The 22,107-nt window shown below is 40.7% G+C and overlaps 1 protein-coding gene across 11 annotated transcripts in view; it reads right to left on the bottom strand.

The window, feature by feature from the left end:
- PTPRM (protein tyrosine phosphatase receptor type M) overlaps positions 1–22,107 on the bottom strand; it is an 864,300-nt gene that overhangs the window by 674,697 nt on the left and 167,496 nt on the right. The window contains exon 1 of one of the 11 annotated variants that reach the window (XM_033178312.1): positions 5,698–5,769. The exons of the other annotated variants lie outside the window; for them this stretch is intronic. The gene's annotated coding sequence lies outside the window, so the exon portion shown is untranslated. Of the gene's footprint in view, positions 1–5,697; positions 5,770–22,107 lie in introns of those variants that run through there. 11 annotated transcript variants of the gene reach the window in all.

The raw sequence follows: 22,107 nt of genomic DNA, 5'->3' as shown, positions 1-22,107 counted from the left end.
TGTTGGGGGAGGAGGGAAGTGCAGCCTCTCATTTTCCTGAAATCTCAAAGGTGTCACCTCCACAGCGATAATCCTCACATACAGGCTTTTAAACTTTTCATACATTCCTTACATAAAAATGGCCCCCTTGAAATGCCAAATGTCATGGGTCAAATTCTGTCCTCATCTCATCCCCCCAGATTCTTATGTTGCACTCCTAACCCCTCAGGACCTCAGAATCAGGTCTGATATAGAAATAGGGTCATTGCAGACATAATTTGTTGAGATGAGGTCATAATCCAGTAGGGTTGACCTTAAATCCAAAGTAACTTGTATTCTAATACACAGCGGAATGTAGACACAGAGACTCACACACAGGGAGAACAAGAATGCCACGTAAGTAAAAAGGCAGAGTCAGAAGTGATGCACCTACAAGCCAAGGAACAGCAGAGAGAGCCAGAAAACCACCAGGAGCCAGGACAGAGGTATGAAACACATTCCCCTTCACAGCCCTCCAAAGGAACCAAGTCTGCCAACACCTGGATCTTGGACTTCTAGCCTCTCGAACTGTGAGACAATCAATTTCTGCTGTGGAACCCCCCCAGTCTTCCGGCCACCTTAGCACACCAATACACCGCCTAGGATGACTGGCATATGAAACAGGAGCTCATGGAGGCTCCCTCTCCTTTTCTGCCCCTTCAGCTCTCTGTTCCAGTGTGGACAGGCAAACAAGCCATGCAGTGCATCTGTAGAGTGCAGCTGACTCCTACTTCAGTATCCTGGACACTGTCATGCTTTGCAGTAATGCATACATCTGGGAGTGGTGTTCTGACTCCTTACATGTTCCATACTGCTACATTTAAAAAACAAAAGTGAAACTTTCAAAAGATCCTACACTTGTTCTAGGATCAAAAAAAAAAAAAAAAAGCCAGAGAAAAGTTATGAGACTGGGATTCCAAAGATGACCAAAAATCATGGCCACAAACAACAGAAAGAAGGGAAATACCCTGGGAAAAGGAAGGAGGAAAAAGCTTTCACTGAGAGTAAGAAACAGCCCTTGGAGTTCACACCGGGAGAAACCGTGGAGTAGCAGAGATCTGCTTTACCTCTGCCCTCTCCCTGGAAGGGACATGTACACCCAAAGCTGGGTCACGTTCCTCCATCTGCCCTTCGGGGAGCAAGCTGGCCACAGAACCAATCGCAATCCAGCCATCAAGTGGCTGGTAAAAAGAAATGTGGAAAGGGAGCATCTTACTGTCCTACTGTCAGGGCTATGATGGGGCCAGGTGCAGTGGCCCACACCTATAATTCCAGCACTTTGGGAAGTCAAGGCAGGAAGGTCACATGAGACTAGGAGTTCAAGACCATCCTCGACAATATAGTGAGAACCCATCTCTACAAAATAATTTTTAAAAAATTAGTGAGGCATGATGGCACGTGCCTGTGGTCCCAGCTACTTAGGAGGCTGATGTGGAGAATCCCTTGAGCCCAGGAGTTCAAGGCTACAGTGAGCTATGATCCAACCACTTCACTCCAGCCTACATGACAAAGCGAGACCCTGTCTCAGAAACAAACAAAAAGACTATCAGGGGATGAAAAGGCAGCAGGAAAAGGTGTGCCAGGTACAGCAAGTAACTGAGTCCATGATTCTACAGAAAGATCACTCTACACATGGTGAGAGGGTTTTGCTGATTTAAAATACAGTACTTCGGGTCTATTTAGGGCCTCTAAAGAATTTACTAGGCCAGTCACAGTGGCTCATGCCTGTAATCCTAGCACTTTGGGAGGCCGAGGTGGGCAGATCATCAGGTTAGGAGTTCAAGATCAGTCTGGCCAACATAGTGAAACCCCATCTCTACTAAAAATACAAAAATTAGCTGGGCATGGTGGTGCATGCCTATAGTCCCAGCTACTTGGGAGGCTGAGGCAGGAGAATTGCTTGAACCTGGGAGGCGGAGGTTGCAGTGAGCCAAGATCTCACCATTGCACTCCAGCTTGGGCGAGAGAGCAAGACTTCTTCTCAAGAAAAAAAAAAGAAGAATTTAGTAGGTTGACAAAAATTTACATACCTGAAAATATCTGAATTATATCCATGTTTTTGAAAGATATCGTCATTAGATACAGAATTCCACATTGGCAGAATTCTCCTAGGACTTCAAAAAGATCATGTCATTGTCTTCTGGATTCCATTGTTTCTGTTGAGAAATCAACTGAAAATCTTATTGTTGCTTCTTTGAAGATCATATGTCTTTTTTTTTCCTGGCCGTGCTAGCATTTTTTCTCTTTGCCTTTGATTTTCAGCTATTTGACCATGATGTTCCTAAATATAGTGTTCTTTGTGTTTATCTTGTAAACATTTGTAATTTTCCCAAATTTCTGCTTAATGTCTTTTATCAATTTTGGAAATTTTCAAGGATCATCTCCTCAGACATTGCCTTTAACCCCCTATTCTCTCCTCTTTTTCTGGGACTCCACTTCCACATTAGGTTATATTCACCATGTCCATTTGTCTCATAGGCTTGTTTCTGTATTTTCCATCTTTTGTCTCTCTTTGACTCAGTTTGGATATTTTATTCTGTATTTTCACTACCTTTCACCTGTGCCTAATCTAATCCTAATTTTAAATCATTTTAAAATTTTAGCTATTTTACAGTCTTATAATTTCCAGTAACTGATATCAAAATTCTCAGCCTTGTCTTCAATTCCTTTACCATATTAATCATAGTTATTTTAAAGCAAATATCTCTCAATTCCTTTTTCTAGATGCCCTTATATCTGTTTCTATTATCTGCATTTTCTCTTGGTTTTTGGTCACTGATTTACCATCTCTTCTATGTCTGGCTAATGGTGATTGTCTTCTGCCAAGTACATATCCTAGGGGCACTGGCAATCCCATCCCAAATTAATCTAATCAGTAATTGAGATGAGTCAAGCTGGTCTCATCTCAATAGGAATAGGAAGCTACTTCCTATTCACCCTAACACCTAGGATGTGGCCTTTGGGATCCAAAAGTCTGAGGCATTTACCTCTTCCTTGGCAGGCCCTAAGCTTCAATTTAGTTGCCTCTCCCAGAGCCTGTGAGTCTTCTGAGAGCTCTGCTCTTTGATGTCTACGGCCAAGTTACACCAAAGTTCAGGTCTACGGCTGAGACACTTAGTCTTGAGGAAAAAAGTGGCCCCAAATGCAGGAATCACTGCTCTGGACCTTCTGGATCATGGAACTCCTCTTTAGAAGTCCTCTCATGACTTCAAATGGCTGGCCAGATATATGGTCCTGCTTTCTGATTGTTCTTAGCAAAAGGGTTGGCTTAAAGGGTTAGACCTATTGCCATTGACAGATGAACTGATATACTCTTATTTCCATTATCTTATTTAACCCTTGCAACCCCTAAGAAGTACTACTTATTAAAATTATGTAGCAGAGAAGATGGAATGTTGAGAGAATTTACGTAACTTACCCAAGTTCATCAGCTAACAAAAGGCTAAGGATTTGAACCCAGTTCAATAAAACTTAGAGGTGAATTTCTTGACCACTATATATTATTATTCCTTTGATTTCATTCTTTATATGACATAAGTGATAGAAAGACTCAGAAAATGGCATGCTGGCGTTCAGAGCTAGAATTCTGACTTCAGACTCTCATTCCCTGGATGGTCTCTCAACTAGAGTTAAGAATTTAAATACACTTAGCTTTTGTTTTTTTCTTATGAGAAAATATATTTGAACTGCAAACAAATGACATTTTGAATACAGCCCCAGCTCAGTCAAAAATAAGATAAAAGTCTATGAACACAATCATCCTCACAGTGGCTCTGGGAAAAATATTGGGGGTGTCCAATACAGTTCTCATTTTTCAGACAAATAGGCCAAGGGCCACAAAGAACCTAGCGTCTTGTTCATTTATTCAGTCAATAAATACGTATTTACTACCTACTATGTGCCAGATACTATTCTAGGCACTTGGAATATATTTTAATAAGTGAGTCAACTTAAACAATAAACATAATAAGCCAATCATACAGATCTTAAACTCTATGAGAGGAAAAACAGAACCTCATAAAATGCACTGGGAGTGCAAGGTAGGTTGCAGTATTTTAATTTTCTATAAGACTTTCTCAAATACAGTTGATAATTACTCTACCTCATCCCACTCTATTCTTCATGAAGACATGCCTCTTTACAGGATAACTGAAACTTTTTTTAACCTGCCATTTCAGTTTCCTAGATTCCACCACCTTTCAAGGCCCTAGGACAAAAACCTCAGCACTCAATATTCTGAGTAACTAGCTTGCCTTTATGACTTGCAGGAAAACAAACACACTAATCATTCTTTTGTAATAGAATCCAGTTTTCTTCTGTGGCCTTTTTGAGCCTCAAATCTGCAGAGATATGTGGTCTAATTTTTTCAAACCTGACTTTACTTAGTTTTCACAAGACCTCTCTAAGAAGCTCTACTGAGTAATTCTTGAAAATGTCTAGTCTGGTTTAGGCTTTCCCCAGTCAGTCCAAATAACATAAATCCACGTGTGATGCTTTCCCACTAATTGCGGAAAAATCTAAGTCAGAAGCCTGATTTCATGGTAATCATTCCCATTTGTTTGATGAATTTCGCAGTTATTTCAGGATACTCATGAAGCCTCTTAGATAAGAGCACACTAAGCTCTGAATAACAGCGACTAAATAATGCATTCCTGTTTTTATGTAAACAAAAGTATTATTAATTTTAGTAACTCCTATAGATATTCTTAATCTACAGTTTAAGGAACAAGCATAGGTTTCTCTATAAACCGGCTTACCGACAAAAACATATGTAAGAAATAATTACGCTATATACATACTTCTTTTCTGTTTTATGTCCTGAATATTCAAGAAAAATTCACTGACATTAGCCAACTACATGCTTAATCCTGCACTGATAAAGCCCTGTGTCTACTTATTAAATAAGGCAGGAGTTCCACATGTCTAGTTTATTAAAATACCAGGTTTTAGCAGCTTTTTCTCTTTTTACTTTAAGAATATAATATTATTCAAAATTTGTCATGTAATTGTCTCTATTTCCACCACTTTAGTATTTCACAATAACTGCCCAATAAACACTTAGGAACAAATTGACAACTCACTGACATTAGCAAGAACAGAAGAATTTCCGAGACTGTTGTGAAAGACTCCACTTAAAAAATGCAGTGGAGTAACTATAAGAATATTAACTTTCATTTATGTAACATGATACACTGTAGCAAGCATTTTCACACACATTATTCCATGACATCCCCACAACAGTGTATTAAATCTGATAAGAAAGGCATTACAATTCCCATTGTGGTAGCTGATAAAAATTAGGCAAAGAAAAGCTAAGTGACAATCAGTGGCCACACGGGTAGTAGCAAGTGGTAGAACTGGACAACTGGATCTTTTCCTTTCTATTGAGAATAACTTAAAGTTTAAGCAAGGGATTGCAATGGATTCAGCCCAAGACCAGACTCCTTTAATCATTAGGGGGGAGCCATGCATGTTTGGCCTCTCTTTCTCATCCGTCAGACAGGAATATGATTACTTCTTTCACAGCATTGTTATAAAAATTAAATCAGATAAAGCATATGCAGCGCCTAACTAATGGGTAAATAATCTATGCAAATCAATCCAATTTAATTTCCAATTTTTAAATTAAATTTTTACTTTCAAGAGAAATGACTGACAATTTTCTAAATTGAGGCTTACCACAATCTATCCTGGCTACTTCTCATACTTCTGGCTGGTAGGATTCAGGTACACTCTGGAGTCTGTGTTCAGAGCCAGAACTCTGATTTGCTACGCAAAATTCCAGAGTCTTCTTCAAACCAACGGAGTTATATATTCATTTATTTTTTACTTTTTTGCAGAGACAGGGGTCTCTCCCATGTTACCCAAGCTGGTCTCGAATTCCCGAGTTCAAGTGATCCTCCCACCTCAGCCTGCCAAAGCGCTGGGATTACAAGTGTGAACCACTGTGCCCAGATAAGAGTTCCTTAAAAAGATAAAACTGCATTTCTGAAATATGCATCCTTTAATCCACCCAATTTCCTGGCACTATAAATAAAAACGATTACCAGATGGCTGGCTGAATGACTGGAGGAATGGGAGGGAGGATACTTGTGAATGGATAGGAAAAATCCAGTGCATCAACTATTTTACACAATCAGATCGAAGAAAATCCCAGGAGCCTAGTCACCATAAAAGAAAATGAACTGAAAGCCCATTTTTTTTGGCATCCATTTATCCAAAATTGTGTGTTGGACTACTTTTTAAGGTTGTTAGAAACTGTCAACATGTTTTTTAGTCACTGTAACTGAAAATAATTCTACTTTAAATGTATATAATGCCTTAAAAATAGGAAGATAAAATTTCGACATAGAATTCCTTCCACTGTGCTACCATATACCATCTTTTCCCAAGTAATTCCAATGTTTAAATATCTGAATATATCTATCATACACCCACATCTTGTCTTCCTTCAAACTCCAGGAAATTTCAGTGGGGGAACAACATGTTAATGGCATAGGTAATTAGGTTCTAATAGATGTCATATTTTTTACAGGACTGGGAGGAATGGAAGGTGGCACATCAGAATAACAATAGCTCTTGATGGATGTGTGCACAGCCATTCCCATAAAACAGGAATTTTCCTGCAGGAAAACTTCCTCCCCTGGGATCTTCAATTTGATGAAAGCAATTACAAGAAAAAGAGGCTGATTTCCCCCGCATCTGCTGAGGCGAAGCCAGTGCTAAGGTTTCACTTATACTAAAGAAATTCTTGGTTTCCTCCAGAATAGAACACCCTGAAATATGAAAGGAATCTCATCAGAGGGACAGGCACCTTACCGAGATGAAAACTCCTTAAGATTTATTCGCCCAGCCTTAAAGGTTAGACAACTTATTAACAGTTGTAACAGTTTTGTCAAAAATGACCGCCTTCAGAGCTGCACAGAAGCCATAAAAAAAAAAGTGCAATACCTATGTGTTTTCATTAACTGAAAATATTAGTGACCAACAAATACAAAGTTTCATTAAAAATCATCAAGAAAAACCAGGCTTGGGAAGATAAATTCCTTGATGCCCATGTTTTAAAAATGATCCTGTCTGTGGATGAAACCGCAAGTCATTTGGGCCACTGCTCAGCCGAAAAGACAAATGTTTCAGAGTAGAAGCCACTCTCCTCCCGCCTCAATGAAACCACATGCCACCTTCTGGCCACAGCCCCAGGTGGCCGCCTACCACCTTGCATTCTCAGGAGCAGTGCCCGCCTGTGCACAACACATGAAAGAGCATGTTCACGGAACACCTACTGTATGGCCACCACTATGTTAAAAATTTTTCAGAAGGTTTCTCATTTTCAACTCAGAACAAAGAGTTATACACGTTACGACTGTTTACCCATTATAAAAACGGAGGCTCAGAAAACTTAGCATTTGCTTCACTACACACAGCCAAGCAGCTAAACTCCAAGAATTTACACGACACACTGACCACGGGGGAAAGAAAGCACTTTCATCTGAGGAATGTGAGCCCTTACAAACTGTGAGGCCCAGAGAAGCATTAAAACGAGACCTCCATCATGCCCTCCCCCCGCTTCAGCTATGTATTCATCTCTCGAAGCAGCTTCCTGTTGCCACAAGTAGCCATAAATTAATCTAATAATGCCACACTGGACATTATAACCCATACCGTATAACTATGTATAGCCAATCTATGCATAGTTAATCAATGTTATTTCCATAACTAATCAATGTTATTTCTGTAAACCAATGAGGATTCCTGACAAACAACTGTGCATCTGCCCACTCTATCTCCTTTTTCTGCCTTTAAAAATCCACTGTGGCCTGGCTCCATGGCTCACAACTGTAATTCCAACATTTTGGGAGGCCTAGACAGGAGGATCACTTGAGGCCAGGAATTTGAAACTGGCCTGGGAAATATAGCAAGATCCTATCTCTACATAAATTTTTAAAAATTAGCCAGAAGTGGTAGCACATGCTTGGAGTCCCAGCTACTAGAGAGGCTGAAGCAGGAGGATCATTTCAGCCCAGGAGTTTCAGGCTGCAGTGACCTATAATCAGACCGCTGCAATCCAGCCTGGTGACAGAGCGAGATCCCATCTCTAAAAATAAAATGAAATGAAATAAATCCACTTGCAACTGCTGCTAAACAGAGCGTATATTCGGGGCAACTTGCATTTATGCACCCAGGTGGCAATCCCCAAACTTGACCCCAGTAAACTCTTTACTTACATTAATTTTGCTTCGGTTTCCTCCTTTTAGGTCAATCTCACTACTCTATACTGATTCTTTTGCAATAAAACCTACTACAATTCAGGAGGATCACAGGCCTGCTTCAAGCTTGGAGCTGAGGGGTAGGGTGGGGTGGGCAGGACCAACCAATGCCCTCAAGCCATGGGAGCAGCCCAGTTCAGCAGAACTTCCTCTGAGGATAGAAATGCTCAGTATTGTTCCATACGGTCCCCACCAGTCACATGCAGCTAATGCCACTGAGGAACTACACTTTTTGCTTAATTTTTGTGAGTTTAAATTTAAACAGCACAATGTGGCTAATGGAGACTGTAATGGACAGTGCAGCCTTGCAGTTTAAGTAGAGACAAAAGATATTTTCTCATGTCAATACAGGACAGGAAACACAAAGTGGTAAATACTGTAAGAGACATACAGATGGAGCCACTTTCCTTAAATGTTCAAGGAAAAGACATTACCTATAGCTGTAGAAAATCAAAGATGATGCAACCCCACCAGCATAGGTGACAGAACCAGAAGCGTTTTCTAAGCAGCAAGAGCCGCAGAAGCAAAGGCAAGGAGACTGTGTAAGCCCCAAGGAGCAGGCCCATAAGACAGTAATGAGCAGAACATGGCAAGACAACGGATAAGAGACAAACTAGACAAACTAGGAAAATCCAATGACTCGCAAGGTGCCTGCTGTATCCACTCCCCACTCATCCTCAAGTTGAAGAGTGGGAAAGCAGAAGGCAAATGGTTGGTGCAAAAGTCATCGCAGTTTTTGCATTGTTGAAATTTTCTGTTTGATATTGGAATACAGTTTTAAACAAATATGGTTATGTTATACATCATTTTAATGCGCATTTCTCGCTTTATGTTGTCATGCTAATGAGTTACTACTTGCTGTTTTTATGGAAATGATGCTAGACAGAAAGCAAATTTGAGCAATTTTCTTATTCGAGTTCAAAATGGGTCGTAAAGCAGCAGAGACAACTCACAACATCAACAACGCATTTGTCCCAGGAACTGCTAATGAACGTACAGTGTAGTGGTGGTTCAACAAGTTTTGCAAAGGAGACCAGAGCCTTGAAGATGAGGAGCATAGTGGCTGGCCATCAGAAGTTGACAACAACCAACTGAAAGCAATCATCAAAGCTGATTCTCTTACAACCACATGAGAAGTTGTCAAAGAACTCAACGTCGACCATTCTACCGTGGCTTGGCATTTGAAGCAAATTGGAAAGGTGAATAAGCTCGGTAAGTGGATGCCTCATGAGCTGAGTGAAAATTTAAAAAAAATTCACTGAGCTCATGGTCATTTTTGAGTGCCATCTTCTCTTATTCTACACAACAACAATGAACCATTTCTCGATCAGATTGTGATGTGCGACGAGAAAAGTGGATTTTATATGACAATCAGCGATGACCAGCTCAGTGGCTAGACCAAGAAGAAGCTCCAAAGCACTTCCCAAAGTCAAACTTGCACCAAAAATGATCATGGTCACTGTTTGGCAGTGTGCTGCCAGTCTGATCCATTACAGCTTTCTGAATCCTGGCGAAACCATTATATCTGAGGAATATGCTCAGGAAATCTATGAGATGCACCAAAAACTGCAACACCTGCAGCCGGCATTGGTCAACAGAAAGGGTCCAATTCTTCTCCACAATAACACCTGAGTGCATGTCACACAACCAATGCTTCAAAAGTTGAAAGAACTGGGTTTTGTCTCACCCAATATATTCACCTGACCTCTCGCCAAGTGGCCTCCACTTCTTCAAGTATCTAAGCAACTTTTTGCAGGGAAAACGCTTCCACGACCAGTAGAATGCAGAAAATGCTTTCCAAGAGTTCGCTGAGTCCCGAAGCATGGATTTTTATGCTACAGGAATAAACAAACTTATTTCTTGTTGGCAAAAATGTGTTGATTGCAATGGTTCCTATTTTGATTAATAAAGGTATATGTGAGCCTAGTTACAATGATTTAAAAATCATGGTCCAAAACTGCAATTACTTTTGCACCAACCTAATATAATCAAAAGAAAGGTGGCTTTATCAAAGGAATGAATAATAAAACTCTATGTCTATGGAAAAAGATCACTCTAAGGGCAAAAAATATTGATAAAGCATCTTTGAGAAGCATGCATTGAAGATGGCAGCATGAAATCCAAAATATTTAATGAATGTTAAATTCATTAATCAAAGGGAAAGTTACAGTACCCTGAACTGGCCACACAAAGACAACACTGGGATATGTCAATGAGCAGCCGACAGCCACGGCCTGGGGAGAAAGAGCAGAGCCTATCGGAAACCAGGTTTCGCTTTTCAGTGTGTCTCATTGCGCCTGTGCTGAGAATGCCAGATCCTCATCGTGACTTGAGCCCACATTGGTCCCAAGGTACAGAAGACAGGGCTAGTACAGGAAACCACCACAGACAGGCCAGGAGACAAGGGGCTGGCACAGGCCCCAGCACTGAACACATAACATTCCAAGGACCACGAGCACCAGGCCGTGGCTACTTACCAGTCAGTCCACAGGTATTTTAACATTTTATTAGCCAGATGCACACTGGTTGAATACAAGCCCTGGAGCTTGTCTAATCTATGGGAACAAACTACACCTTATTACATGGAGCAGAGAAAAAACAAACAGGTAGACTGAAGATTACAGACAGGTTTCAAATTCGCTGGCAACATTTAAAGATAAAAAAGTTTCCATTTAAAAATTCCAGAGTTGGCCAGGCATGGTGGCTCACGCCTGTAATCCCAGCACTTTGGGAGGCCGAGGCAGGTGGATCATGAGGTCAGGAGTTCAAGACCAGCCTCCAACATGGTGGAAGCCCGTCTCTACAAAAAATTAACTGGGCGTGGTGGCAGGCACCTGTAATCCCAGCTACTTGGGACGTGGAGGCAGGGGAACTGCTTGAACCTGGGAGGCAGAGGTTGTGTAGCAGGACGAGCCGCAGACAAAACTTCTCAGACACCAAGTTGTAGAAGGAAGGGCTTTATTCAGCTGGGAGCTTCGGCAAGCTACTGCCTTAAAATCCGAGCTCCCCAAGTGCACAATTTCTGTCCCTTTTAAGGGCTCACAACACTAAAGATTTCACATGAAAGTGTCATGATTGATTTGAGCAAGCAGGGGGTACGTGACAGGGGCTACATGACTGGTGGTCAGAGAGAAACAGAACAGGGCAGGGAGTTTCACAGTGTTCTTCTATACAATGTCTGGAATCTTATGAATAACATGGGTTTCTAAGTTATGAGTTGATTTTTAATTACTGGGTTTAGGCCAGGCAGGCCCAGGCCTGGTTTTGGGCCTGGCGCCGGGCTGCCTGTCTTTGGTTTTACTTCCTTTTTTCTTAAAACAGGTACTGAGTATAAAACAATATAAGAGGCTGTCTCTCTTTCCTCAGTTGCAGTGGGCCAAGACCATGCCACTGCACTCCAACCTGGGTGACAGAGCGTGACTCTGTCTCAAAAAGAAATAAAAAATAAAATAAAATTCCAGGTTGGGGCTAGGTGCGGTGGCTCACGCCTATAATCCCAGCACTTTGGGAGGCCCAGACAAGTGGATCACCCAGGGTCAGGAGTTCGAGACCAGCCTGGCAAACATGTGAAACCCCATCTCTACTAAGAATACAAAAATTAGCTGGGCATGGTGGCATAAGCCTGTTATCCCAGCTACTTGGGAGGCTGAGGTGGGAGAATCGTTTGAGCCGAGGCAGAGGTTGCAGTGAGCCGAGATCACACCACTGCACTCCAGCCTAGGTTACAGAGCAAGACTCCATCTCAAAAAAAAAAAAAAAAAAAAATCCAGAGTTGGACATTTATGAAAACTCAGAAGATCTGCCAAAACTGGACCTATATTCCTACTTGGAACTAAGTGGTTCTGACCCCTCTTATGCCCAGCCACTTAGTGACTAATGTCACTTGTCTCTCAGCCCTGAAGTCATGTGAGTGTTGACCAAAAAAAGCCAAACTCTATAAAATATTCAGAGAGATTTATTCTGAATCAAATGTGAGTACCATGACCTGTGACACAGCCTTCGGAGGTCCTGAGAATGTGTGCCCCAGCTAGTTAGGTTATAGCTTGGTTTTACCTATTTTAAGGAGACCAAGGGCATCAATCATTACATGTGAGGTACACATTTTAGCCAGGGTGGGGTGGGGGGAGGCCGCGCTTTCAGGTCAAAGATGGATTCAAAGATTTCCTGATTGGCAATTGGTTAAAAGACTTATGCTTTACCTAAAGTTGAAGTCAGCAGGGAGAAAAAAAAACGCTTGGCTTTAAGATAAGGGAGATTGTGGAAGCCAAGGTTCTTGTTATGTAGGTTAGATGAGGCCTCCCAGTAACAGGCTAGATATGGTAAATGCCTCTTTTAAGACCTCTAAAGGTTCCACACTATTACTTAATCTCTTCAGGATTGGGAAGGACTGCAAGGGGAAAGATCTAGTTATGTTAATAGAGATTCTTATAGATGAAAACAGCCATTTCAAAATATGGCAAAAGGAATATTTTAGGGTAAAATATTTCTATTTCCTTCTTTATCTGTCATGTGATGTTATACTACAGTCAGGCTGGAATTTGGTACAAAGACTATGTTCTATCACTCTTAAGATCTCTGTTTTAATGTTTATTTGTTCGCTTGCTTGCTTTTGAGACACAGTCTCCCTCTGTTGGCCAGGCTGGAATGCAGTGGCACAACCTCGGCTCACTACAACTTCCACCTTCCACATTCAAGCTACTCTCCTGCTTCAGCCTCCCAAGTAGCTGGGATTATAGGTGCCACCCACCACCATGCTCAGCTAATTTTTGTATTTTCAGTATAGACGGTGTGTCACTATGTTGGCCAGGCTGGTCTCAAACTCCCGACCTCAAGTGATCTGTCTGCCTCAGCCTGTCAGCGTTGAGATTACAGGCAAGAGCCATCATGCCCAGCCAGACCTCCGTTTTCATGTTAACGATGGTCAGTTGTATATAAACTCCAATAGAGAGAAGGTACAATGAGGCATGCCTGATCCCCACTTTCTTTCATGACCTGAACTAGTTTTTCAGGTTTCTTTGGAATCCCCTTGGCGATAAGGGGGATCCATCTGAGGAAAGAGAAAGACCCTCTCACATTGTTTTATATTGTTTTATCCTCAGTACCTGTTCTTAAAAAAAAATAAGAAGAACAATGAAGCAAAACCAAAGACAGGTAGCCCAGCCGGGTCTGCCCGGCCTAAACCCAGTAGTTAAAAATCAACTTATGATGATGTTCCTGACATTGCATAAAAGAACATAGCGAAACTCCCAGCCCTGTTCTGTTTCTCTCTGACCATCGGTGCATGCAACCCCTGTCACGTACCCCTTGCTTGCTCAAATCAATCACGACGCTTTCACGTGAAATCTTTAGTGGTGTGAGCCCTTAAAAGGGACAGAAATTGTGCACTTGAGGAGCTCGGATTTTAAGGCAGTAGCTTGCTGATGCTCCCAGCTGAATAAAGCCCTTCCTTCTACAATTTGGTGTCTGAGAGGTTTTGTCTGCAGCCCGTCCTGCTACACATTCAGTTGGTTGGGAGGCTTAGAATTTTATTTTTGGTTAACATGTGTGTCTGTGACCCCCGCCATGGAGTTTTATCTGTCCATACTACAAAGTGGCACTGAAGCTAAGAGAGGAGCTCAAGCTGCAGCAAAAATAAATACCCAGAGGAAGACAGGTAATTTTTTTATCCTAATGAATTTGAAAGCTTCATTCTTTAGAGAATTCACTTTTTCCCTATTATGCCAATAAGGCTACCATGGACTAATTTTAACTGAATTTAGCAATGTCACAATACCCCCTAGAACATCAATGCTAGTAGAACTTTTTCAAGGAGTAGTAAAATTCCATGCCATTTGCTCCCCTCTTTTAATTAACATATGTAATAGATCTGTAGTCAGTTTCACTTCTTCCAAAACTATAACTGATAATTTTTAAATATCAACCCTACCAGAATCCAGATTTGCCTTCCCTCTCCCAAAAATGTTTATCTGTTCAAAGAATTACATGATAGCAATTCTTTGATTTAGTACTCACAAAACTAGTAGGGACTTAATTATAACATTAAACTCTTGAGTAGACATGAAATCACAATAATATAAACAGATCCCATATTTATTAGATAACCCAAAATCGAATTTCAAAGCTGAAATGTCACAGATTACAGGTGCCTGCCTGGCATTTGCACTGTGCCCTCATTTGCTTTCAACAGAAATAATGTACCATCATGTTCCTTCTTTTGCTGTGGATCCTCCTCCACACTCCACTGCCCCTGACACACACAGATTTGGGGTGCTTGATCTCTGTCATCCTTTGGGGTACTTGAAATGAAGATTACTCATTTGCCCTCTGGACCCATTGTCCTAGTGAGCTCAGAAATGGCTTCAAGATATTTAATGCAAAGCTGATGTGTGCCAGCTTTAATTTTGGGTGTAGGTTTGGAATATACTGAGAGTTCTGACCCCTTCCTAAGTGTGAAACGTTCAGTGTGAAAAGCTTTCTTCTCTATGGCAGGTAAGGTAGTGATAGAGGCAGGAGACAGCCAAATCCCCTAAGATCAGGGAAGGATACCCAGAGAATCTCCAACCTGCCTCACAAGTGTTTACACCAGATGTTTTGTGCAGATAAGGGAACCTGCACAGGGGGTTTGCCTAGTCATGCCCACAGCGGACTGGAGGCCCACGTGCACTGGGGGAAAGGGGTGGAGACACTAGGAATTTGCGCCTCATGCAGGGGAGGAGCCTGGCCTCTTCAACTCTTGCATGGAGGCCCTGGTATTCAATTTGTGAGGTAGAAACCTGCTTAAGGGAACCCTCTCTTCACTGAGAGTGTTCCTTTTGCTTAATAAATTCTGCCCTCTGATTCCTCAATGATCTAGAACCACAAATACCATTTGACCCAGCACTGGGTATATTCCCAAAGGAGTATAAATCATTCTACTATGAAGACACATGCACGCGTATGTTTATTGCAGCACTATTTACAATAGCAAAGACTTGGAGCCAGCCCAAATGCCTATCAATGATAGACTGGATAAAGAAAATGTGGCACATACATACCATGGAATACTATGGAGCCATAACAAATAATGAGATCATGTCCTTTGCAGGGACATAGATGAAACTGGAAGCCATCATTCTCAGCAAACTAACACAGGAACAGAAAACCAAACATCGCGTGTTCTCGCTCATAAGTGGGAGTTGAACAATGAGAACACATGGAAACCAAGGAGGGGAACAACACACACCAGGGCCTGTTGGAGGGTGAGGGGCAACGGAAAAGAGAGCATTAGGACAAATACCTAATGCATGCGGGGCTTAAAACCTAGATGACCGGTTAATGGGTACAGCAAACCACCATGGCACATGTACACCTATGTAACAAACCTGCACATTGTGCACATGTATCCCGGAACTTAAAGTAAAATACAAAATAAGTTAAATAAATAAATAAATAAATTCCATCCTCCTCACCCTTCGATGTGTCTACGTGCCTAATTTTTCCTGGTCATGAGACAAAAACCCAGATTGAGCTGAACTAAAGAGCAAAAATCCTGCATCAGGATGTGTAGCCTATATTGCAGTGCAATGTTTCCTAAACATGTGACGCTGGCTGCATAGGGAGCCCTGGAAAAACTTTGCTGGAAAAGAACCTCCAAATAAACATAGGGATTCTTATTCTGTGGTTCAGTTATGGGGCTCAAGAGTCCATATCGTGAGGCTAGGCACAGTGGCTCACACAATAAATCTCAGCACTTTTGGAAGCCAAGGTGGGAGGATCACTTGAGACCAGGAGTTCAAGACCAGCCTGGGCAATAGTGAGACTCCGTCCCTACAACAATTTCAAAAATTAGCCAGGCATGGGGGTGCATACCTGTAGTTCTAGCTACTCACGAGACTGAGGTGGGAGGATCACTTGAGACCAGAAGGCAGATGCTGCAGTGAGCTATGATCATGTCATTGTACTCCAGCCTGAGCAACAACACAGCAAGACCCTATCTCTAAAAAAAAATTTTTTTAATAAAAAATCAAATATTCTAATTTCTTAAGATCAAATAAAGTAACACAATCCTGATTTCAGCTGGACTCCTGGCTGCCCAGAATACAGACTGAATATTCCAGTCTTCCTTGAAGCAGTAAGTATTCTCATAACTAAGTTCTGACCAATGAAAATGAAATAGAAGTGGAAGTATTGTGTGGCTGCTTAAGACACCACCTTCGAAGCCACCTCATACTGGCCCTTCCCCTCGCCCTGCTGTTCATCACTCACCCCTTCAGGCTAGCTAAGGATGTGATGGCCAGGGCCGGGAAGGTATGTTGAACCTTCAGTTGCCACATTAGGAAGAGAGAGAAGGCAAAGAGGAATCTGTGTACTCCTTTTCCTTGAAAGAAAAATAAATTCTACTTGCTTACACCATTCTTATTTTGTGTTTTCCATCTTGGGCTGGATCAAATCCTAACTAAAGACATAAGTTTTTATACCAATAATTTCTATCAAGACATTAGAAAATGTTTTCTTATTGAATTTTCTTGCTCTCCAAAAAGAAAACTTAATTTTTTTCTTGCTTCTGCAGATGTACAAATTATCCAAGATGGCAACACATAACAATTTGATCAGCAAAGTTCATGAATAAATTTTTTATCAGTTCTCTAATGTTAGTAGGCTGGAGAAGAGCAAGAACAGAGAGTGATCTCCTTTCCCTTACTTTCCCCATTTATTTCCTCTTGTAACTCAAAATTGATGGTATCAAGTTTTAAGGGTCTGTTATATTATTTCGTGCCATGGTTATCTTTCCCCTCTCCCTTAATCCTAAAAGATACTGATAAGACATGAGTTTCAGAGAATCCACATAAAATCTGCACGTAAAGAAACATGGTAGGATCAAAGAAAAGCTATTCCGCGAGTCAGAAATCCTGCATGTTTACCCCAGCACTATTGCAGGTAACTTAGATGGCCTTGTTATAACAGTCATATACCTCTTAGAGCTCAGTTTCCTTAGCTGTAAATTAAAGGATTAAATCAGATCTTCAGGTGCCCTTCTAACTCTACCATTCTATGGCCCTAAAATGATACCTCTTAAAATGTCTGAAAGTACTCCAAATTAATACTTGTAATACCAACCAAGCTTATTTCAATTGAGCACGTCTACATTCAAGGATAAGATAATATTTTATACCATTGCATCCTAAGAATATTTTTCCATTGCTATAGTACTAAACTGATATTCATTATTACCAGTAAGAACAAAACTTGGGGGAAATTAAGAACCATAAAGTCTTTGAGAGGAATTTACTGGATATTGAACGTTTTAGAACAAGTTTCAAAATCTTAAATTGATAAACAGAGAGCAACAACTTAATGAAGAAGTGCTGTTCTCTTTCAGTGTGTAAACCCTGTAAGATAAAAGCTGTTAAATACAATTTAATTCACTCTGGAGTACAGTTAAATAGATATGATGGATGGCAGGTTATCTTGATCGTTCTCATCGGTTAAATTGTGATAGATGAGGGATGTTCGCTGCTGAATTTTCAGGCAGAATCTGTGTTTGAACTCCCTGTCTTTATCAAGAGCTTCCAATCAACAATTGTTCTAAATCCATCTCCATCAGATCAATGTGACACTCTGCAATTATGATAAAGGGGAAGGCCAGAAACCTTACAGAGTAAGTCCCTCGGTATTGTGTGTGATGTGAAGTGCAATCAACATGTCAGGGAAACAAAACTGTCTCAAAAAATCTGCAGTATTTTGGACTTCGAAGTAAGCTTTTTAATCATCCCTCTCCTCAGTGAAGGAAAAATGTTTCTGGATCCATAATTACTTGCCTTTAGGGAAAGAATTTACTATGAGGCACTGGTATAGAAATTTCATACTTCATGTTTCTGAGCAATACAATCACAGATAAATGACTTTTAATTACCTGTTCTAAATTTGAATGAAGAGTGATACAGACCAGCTAAACTGTGGATAATCCAAGAATAATCATTTGGCCTTTAGGTAACAATACAGGTGTCTGTTGACTGCTGACTGCATTCAGCGCATTTATGTTTCTAATTATGTGTGGTTTAAGGTAATATAGACACGTCTCTGCTGCCTCATGAAAACACTAATTCATAACTTGAGGAAGAACCGTAGGAGCTCTAAAAGTAAAGGAAGACATCTTTAGGGGTAACATAGAAATGACTGCCATTAAATATTCAAACGGTGTCAGACAACAATTTATGCACCAAATTTCTAAATAAATAAGCATCCAGTACATAACAGAGAAAAAGTGAATGTGACATAGTTCATTTTCAGCATCAATCATCCTATGGTGACATCCTCTCAAGAATCTAGAATTAAAGATTCGTTAATGGTGTCATGCATTTGAGTATGTTTACAGGCCACTTTCATTTACAAGGGTTCATTTTGGCCCTTATAAAACTGGTTTGATTACATAAGTGCCAAATGTTAATTGTAACAGAACCCAAGGACAGTGTTACAGTGAGGCTCTAGGTGTAACAGATTCAGAGCCAAAGCAGAATTTTTTCCATAAATATTTGATACTTGAAAGGTATTTCATATAAGCCTGAAAGTACATGTAGGTATATTTTTCAATCATGAATACACTAGAGACAACTTCGACAACACGGAATGTACAAAAGCTTTAATTCATTATTTTATCATTAAGATAAAAATGAGACTAAGATTTAAATTTATGTTGGCTTTAGATGGTTCTATATGATGAGTTTTTTTAATCCTTCAAGTTACAAGTATCCTAAAGGCCGGGCGCGGTGGCTCAAGCCTGTAATCCCAGCACTTTGGGAGGCCGAGACGGGCGGATCACGAGGTCAGGAGATCGAGACCATCCTGGCTAACATGGTGAAACCCCGTCTCTACTAAAAATACAAAAAACTAGCCGGCGACGTGGTGGGCGCCTGTAGTCCCAGCTACTCGGGAGGCTGAGGCAGGAGAATGGCGTGAACCCGGGAGGCGGAGCTTGCAGTGAGCTGAGATCCAGCCACTGCACTCCAGCCTGGGCGGCAGAGCAAACTCCGTCTCAAAAAAAAAAAAAAAATCCTAAAAAAATAGAAGTAACTGAGGATAATAACTGAAGTAATAAATTCAACTGTGTGCTTTGAAATGATAAGGACAAAACACCTACCAGTGGCTCCAGAACTGACAATATGGCAAGTAAAGCTAAGAGCCCCAAGGCCATTTTTAATTGCACTACTTACATGAATGTTACCATTTCCATTTGACATCAACTCTACCTTGACTATATTCTTCTAAATCTTCTGTACTGTTTTTTTTTTCAGCCTTACTATAAAATAAATGCTATTTTAAATACAATGGAAGTTCTGTCTGTAGCAGAAAATTAAAAGAGCCAGAAAGAGAGACTATTCCACTCAAAGACCAGCCTAAGGCATGACTATATCATCTATCTTGAGAAGATCATCCATTTCACTACCTAGAGGGGGTTCCATAAGCCCTGAATCAGGGTCACACAACACCCGTGCCAAATCCTTGGGGAAAATAAAGTTAAGCCATAAGTGAGGACCATTTCTTTATCACCTTGACGTACAACAAAGGCCAAGCCATTCCATTCAGGAACACCTCACATAAAAAGTTGGAGGGGGCCAGTGTAGTGGCTCACATCTATAATCCCAGCATTTTGAGAGGCTGAGGCAGGAGGACATTTGAGCCCACGAGTTTGAGACCAGCCAAAGTAACAAAGCTAGATCTTGTCTCTACAAAAAATTTAAAAATTAGCCCAGTGTGGTGGTACACAACTGTGGTCCCAGCTACTCAGGAGGCTGAGGCAGGAGGATTGCCTGAGGCCAGGAATTCAAGACTGCAGTGGGCCTGCACTCAAGCCTTGGCAATGGCGAGAAACTGCATCTCAAAAAAAAAAAAAAAAAGGTTGGAGGAAAATTAATTTTCCAAAAAAAGTAATAGTTAGATTATTGATGATCCTTCATTTTAATTATAAAACTACATTTACATTGATGTAGAGTTTACAAGTAGTCTAGGACACAGATCAATTATTTCTGTTCCTATCAATTACAGTAAAGAAATGCTGCTGATAGAGGCAGGAGGCAAATGCCTAGGCAGATAGGGAAGGGTCCCTGGTGAAACCTCACCTTCAAGCCTAAAACAGCCTGAAGGCTGGAAGACTGGACTGCTGGTCCCAGATGAAGCCCATGACCCAAAGGGAGAATGTCTGCCCCAGTTTGCCTGCCCCAGTTGATTCTTTCTGAATAATGCCTTTTAACCAATGGACTGTTGCTCTTTCCAATACTACCAATGGCTTGCCTGGGCATGCCTACATGTGCACTGAGGGAATTGGGTGGAGCCATCAGGAATTTGCACCTTATACAGGGGAAGAGCATGGCCTCTTCAGCTCGTGTATGGTGGCCCTGGTATTCAATTTGTGAGGTGGAAACCTTCTTGCAGGACCCCTTTCTTTGCTGAGAGCTTTCCTTTCGGTTAATAAATTCCGCCCTCCTTACCCTTCAATGTGTCCATGTGCCTTATTCTTCCTGGTCATGAGATAAGAACCCAGATTTAGCTGAACTAAGAAGTCAAAATCCTGCATCACTGCTATTTTGGATTTTAAATCATTATACAAAGCCAGAATTAAATATACTGAAATACTGTTAAGTATGAATCAGAAGTCACATTGTTAAATAACAAATATCTGAACGTTACTTATAATTTCCTATTACAGCACAGAATAAGTAAAACTTGAAGAATTTGGGGAAGTCTTCAAAGAACAGGCCGGAGACCAGACACAGGAAGATTTGGGTCCTAATCCCAGATTTGTAATTCATACTTACTGATTCTGTGACCTCGGGCAAATTACCATAAACTGTGATGTCCTTGATTTTAGTGCAACAGAAATGATTATAATACTACAGTTCTATTTCGGGGATTACATGAGATAACATTTGTAAAGCACCTGGCCTAGTGCCTGGCACACAGGAAATGATCCCAAGTAATAGATGTTTTTCAAACACTTAACATAATTCTTTGGGGTTAAATTTCTCACATTTGGACTTGCTGCAAAATTGCAAACGTTTAACACAGCACACAGGAAAACCTATTTATCCATTCTCAAGTTATTCCAGAAATAAAAGCCAAACACATATTCACTTTCCCACATCCACATTTGGGAGAAAAGATAATTTGGCTGTTTATTTCAACTTTTATGTCTGCAAAACAGCTTTCCAACATAAATCCAAATTTGACATGCCATTGGCTTGCCACAAAAAAATCAGTTACTTGGCTGTCTCTCAAAAGATTTTACTAAATACAGCTGTGAAACTTAATGACAAAAAAAGTGGGAATGCACAACTAAGCAAAAATTTATCTGAGTATATACACTTAAAATCATTAATGATTAATACTAGGGACAACATATTTTCCTTATAAGCCAAAATAATTCAATGAAGAAATAAAGCAGCCTTTCAAGGTTAAAGGCATCTGCTTGATGAAAAAATAAACTGAAAATATAATGCATGTGTACACAAAATACTGACCTTTTCTCCTAAGGATCTTGGCAGATAACAAAATTAGAGCTGAAAGAAGCTGGTCTCATGGGTTACTCAGTCGTGGTCCGTCCATTCAAGAGCCCCTTCTTAAAATATCCCTATTAGTCACCCAGCCTCTACTTAAATACTGTTGGTGACAGGGAAGTCACTACTTTTCAAATCACCCATTCCATTATTTCACAGCTCTAACTGACAGGAGGTACTTCACTAAAAATAAAACCACCAAGAAACTTCAAAGAACAACAAAACAACAGAAGTTTGTCTTACCACTGAATTATATAAAATGAGTTACCTAAAAAGCCCAGGTCTTTTTCTAT

The sequence above is a fragment of the Trachypithecus francoisi genome, unplaced genomic scaffold, assembly GCF_009764315.1.
Source record: "Trachypithecus francoisi isolate TF-2019V2 unplaced genomic scaffold, Tfra_2.0 Lachesis_group19, whole genome shotgun sequence".
Lineage (NCBI taxonomy): Eukaryota > Metazoa > Chordata > Mammalia > Primates > Cercopithecidae > Trachypithecus > Trachypithecus francoisi.
This window is presented reverse-complemented; position numbering and strand designations above follow the sequence as displayed.